Source organism: Mya arenaria, chromosome 15, assembly GCF_026914265.1.
Source record: "Mya arenaria isolate MELC-2E11 chromosome 15, ASM2691426v1".
NCBI classification, from domain to species: Eukaryota; Metazoa; Mollusca; class Bivalvia; order Myida; family Myidae; genus Mya; species Mya arenaria.
In genome coordinates this window covers 6,063,056-6,068,002 of record NC_069136.1, presented here as the reverse complement: position 1 = coordinate 6,068,002, position 4,947 = coordinate 6,063,056, and the positions used below count along the sequence as shown (strand labels likewise).

The 4,947-nt window shown below is 32.6% G+C and overlaps 1 non-coding gene across 1 annotated transcript; it reads right to left on the bottom strand.

Annotated features, from left to right (window-relative positions):
- Window positions 1-1,933: 1,933 nt before the first annotated feature.
- Trnae-uuc (transfer RNA glutamic acid (anticodon UUC)) lies at window positions 1,934-2,005 on the bottom strand. Its single transcript has one exon. It is a non-coding gene; the product is annotated as a tRNA-Glu (tRNA).
- Between the last annotated feature and the right edge of the window lie 2,942 nt (window positions 2,006-4,947).

The following is a 4,947-nucleotide window of genomic DNA, read 5'->3' as shown; positions in this document are numbered from 1 at the left end:
TTTCTGGGCCACTGAAAATTTTCCATTGGATGATAACATTACTCCCAAATAGCAAAATTTATTAACAATATCCAGTTTAACTTTGTTATAAAATAAACTGACATTTTCTTTCCGTGTACCTTTCTTGCATATCATAGCAACAGTTTTATTAGTATTTACAGTGATATTCCATTTTAAACAATAATCATGTAATTTATTTAATAACAAGTGAAGGCCTTCCACAGATTTAGAGAACAAAACAGTATCATCAGCAAAAAGGAGCATAAATATCTGTAATTCTTCTTAATTTACAAAGTCATCTCTAACACTTTTTAACAGTGATTCCATATCATTAATAAACATAATAAATAGCAATGGGGATAATGTTTCCCCTTGTTTCACACTCATATTACTTCCAAACGAATCTGACAACTTTCCGTTCACTCTAACACAAAATTTAACGGACTCATACATAGATTTTAACATATTTACATATTTTGACAAATTTTTTGTTGAAATTAAAGCTTGAACCAAATACCATTTCTTTACACCATATCAAAAGCTTTTTTAAAGTCAACAAATGCACAATAAAGCTTACCCTCGTCACGTTCTATTATCTTGTTAATTATATTTTGTAATACAAATATGCAGTCTACAGTACTACGTTTATTCCTAAACCCAAATTGCACAATCGGACAAAGAATTATTATTTTCAACAAAAGACCGAGCCCTGCTGTCAAACAACAATGAAAATATTTTAGAAAACACACTTGTCAACATAATTTCTCTATAGTTATCAACATTATTTAAGTCCCCCATTTTGGCACAGGAATAATAATTCCTTTAGTCCATGATATAGGGTAAACACCTTTAGTGTAAATATAATTAAACAGTTTACATAACAATGGAGCTAAAGAATCTTTACTATCTATAAATAATTCAGGAATGAGCATATCTTCTCCAGGACTCTTTTGACGTTTCAATCTATTTATAGCTTTTAGTTTTTATAACTTCACTTTCACTAAAATCACAATCCAACGTATTAACAATGTTGTCATATACTATATTATCGGTCAAGACAGTTTCTTATACACTTCATCGCTCGAAAAAAGTTGATTAAAATGTAAATAAAAATCTTCAGCAGACACAGAATGCTTATTAACACTTTTCTTTTTGATTTTCTTAATTATTTTTAAAACTGCTTTGGATTTTGCTTAGACATATCATGTAATTGTGATTTTTTTCTTAAATTATATTTCTGTTTCGATATTCGTTTAACCCGCCTATAACAACGTCTTTTGTTTAGAATAACAGCTCACAACTGAGGTGACCTATTTAACCTATACATTTTATTCGCTTCATTGAATTCACGCCGAGCTGTATCGCAATCATTGTTATACCACGGGTTTTTACAATTTCTCCGATTATCATGACTATATGTTTGTTTTTGTACACCAAACACCGTATGGGCACATTTATACAGGGTGTTTCCAAAAGTAATTATACCATTGTCAATAGTATCATTAGAACAATACATTATTAACAATATTGTTAAGATTATTTAACTCACTTGCAACAGCGTGTTTGTACATATTGATACTACTATTATTCCAAGCTAATTTTTCAGTAGAAGTGGCGTCTTCATTCTTTGTATTTTCGCATACACAACGGATATTAATTTGTATAGGTACATGGCTAGAAAAAGTGTAAAGTACAATAAAGTTACTAATAATGTTAAACAACACAGCAGATATAACCGCATAATCAATTACACTTTTACCATTCGTTGACCTAAATGTATATTGACCAATACTTTTATCATCACCAATTCTGCCATTGGCAATTCTTCACAACATGTTACGTTTAAAACACACATTCACTAGATCTTACGCAAGTCATCAATTACGATATTGTAAGAAAAGCTAATGTGCTTTTATGAATTTCAAAATTTCTTTTCCGGTGCCGGGAATCGAACTCGTGCCGTCTGGGTGAAAACCAGAAATCCTTACCACTAGACCACACCGGAGACAGTGCTTTGATGAAGAAATAGTATCGATATTTTATTAACACATACGATTTTTATCAAATTAAGCCTTTATAAATCATATGATATAATTGTGCGTATTTGGAGGTAATTCTGGAAATATTTTTTTCTACAACGCTCAAACATGTGACACTAACGTTAAGTTCCTCAAATTCTTCAATTCGGGTAATTGAATGACCTTATTTCTTACAGCTGCACTCTCACAGATTTACCGTTTTTCCAACTTTTTTTATTTTTTGTCTTGGAATTAGCAAATTTTTTCGTAAATGTCTGCAAACTAGTGATGAAAGACTGTTTACAAAAGGTCAGATCGCAGATTTTCATATTTCCATTCCAAATTTAATATTTTATGGCTTAAACCGTTACTAACGGTTTAAGAAAAATGCATAAAACATGAATTTTGGAGAGGAAATATGAAAATCTGCGATCTGATCTTTTGTCATCAGTCTTTTATAACTGTTTGTCAGATATTTACCCAAAACTGCTTGTTCCAAGACATAAAATAAAAAAAAGTTGTTAAAACGTTCAATCTGTGGGAATGCAGCTATTGATTAATCATAGTAAACATAAAATGTTGGAAAGAACACACTGAACACTCGTTTTTAAGATTAGATTTTAATTTTCATATTTTAACTTTGAGTTTCATTTGCGTTATTAGGCTTTTCGCTAAAATGATGTGCTCTTTACATTTGCCTCTGCCTCTTTAAACCCACACAGGTTGAGTATAAATAGCACGTTTTACAGTACGAGTGAGAGATTAACCGACATTTCGCAACAGAAAACAAGGTGAAAGAAATAATTATGACTTCATTTTTTAAAGTATTTACTGTGTGATGATACAAAGACTGAAAGCGATTGAGCATGACAGTTTTGGAAGCCGATTACCCCATGTAATTATTAGTGATAATCTATCAACTGCGCTATAAATTAATGTCGCGCCAAACTCTATACCATCACCAGATACAGCTACGAAGGTGACGTTTCATAGTCGTCGCTACCTGGCATTCGATATTCCTCCAAGCCCAAAATACAAAACAATCACCCTCTCCCCCAACACACACACACCGCCTCCGCCATCAACTGCATCAGTTAGGGTCGTAACGCCTCTTGAAAGAGGACCACACAAATCAGATGATCTGGTCGCACGAAATTTTTTTTATTCATATTGTGTTGACGTGAACTTCATCCAATGACACAGAACGTCATCTTCGTGAATCTTAATGCTTTTGTTTTCATTTTATTCAATCTGAGTCGCATCAGTTACTTTTATATTTGACCTCAGTTTTTGTTATTAACACTTTAGAGAGACACTTATTAATGACTGTGTCTAGCAAATACTATATAATAATAAATTTATATATAATATATAGATACAACAGGGCAAAAAGGCGATAAAATAAGCATTTTAAGATGCACTTCCCTTCATTTGCAATATATTTATACTTTATAGTAAAACAAAATACACTTTAAAACACAACGCTTTATTAGTACTTCTAGTTAAAATTTTACGAACTTCTTCTACTGATGTACTAGCATACATCCGAGGTAGATTTTGATGGATATTTGCTTAAGAAGGCTTCCTTGATGCGCTCGCTTCTCCCTTTCTGAATCAATACGATTAAACCATATATTTATAATTTCACCATCACGTACATTAGCGTCAAACAAAGTAACACGTATTTCCGCCATTTAATTCAGTCCATGTAACACTTTATAAAAGATTTTTAAGTTTAAATAGTCCGCATTTTTTTCCTTTTGTGCCTCACCAGCTTCTGGTTGGGCGGATGTTTTACATTGTTGAGGCAGTCTGAAAAGTTTCTTTCACAGTGGCATAGCGCAAAGGCACATTTTGTTGTTGCAGCTCCTTCAAGTAGAGGAAGAATTGTATTTTTATTAAAGCATGCATAAAACCATTTATTATAGACAACATTAAAAAGACAAGACATCCCTTGGAATAAACTTATTTTATTTTGTAGCATTATCATGAATATTAACAATTCTATAAGATTCAGTATCAACTTAAATGCACATTAAGTTGGAAAGATTCAGCAGCAACTGACATATACAGGTAGTCTACAAGATTCATAAGTGATATTAACAATCACTTTTCACCACATGTTCCAAATAAAAAAGGTGAACAGCGTGCATTTTAGCATATCAAAATGACTACATAAATATAAGCTATACTGTGCCTCTTGGTGTTAGTATTTTTAGTTTTTCCCGGTTAAATGACAATATGCGCCAACGTGGTACTTGCAGCCTCGTTCTGGGATTGATGTTTACGAAATATATTTATAGAAAACGACACCATCTATGGCCAAACATCGATTTTGACTGATCTATTGTACAACAATACAGGACAAATATCCTTAAATGTCAAACCGTACAATTACTTTTCAACGCAAGAGCGTTGTATCGAAACATAGAAAACAGTTTAAAGCACATAACTAGCACATGTCCCTTGAACCATCAAGGCGATTTGTGCAATATCGCCAAGCATGATTAGCAGTGAAGACAACACATTGGTATAAAAGCCGATCTTAAATGTTCCCAAAATAATTGGAATGTGTTTGATGTCACTTGTCTAACAGCCAGTAGATGCAAAATTACGCGGACTGTTTATATATCCGATATGGCGCGTGTATAGTGTCATCAAGTTCACACCTCTGGCATTACGGGTCCATCGTTGTAAAAACAAGGCAGACGAAGATGACAGTTGTAGGCAAAAAGCTTATTAATTTATTGATTCAACAAAAACATCGAATATACGAATACCGATTTTGACATTCGAATACCAAACGTTCGATCGAATATTCGAATATTCGTCTGCATCCCTATTGTTTACGTATTTCGGTATGAAAAACTATAAGTTTCGTGGCGGGGTCTATCAAGACATTATAACATTTTTTGAACAAACAATGTTT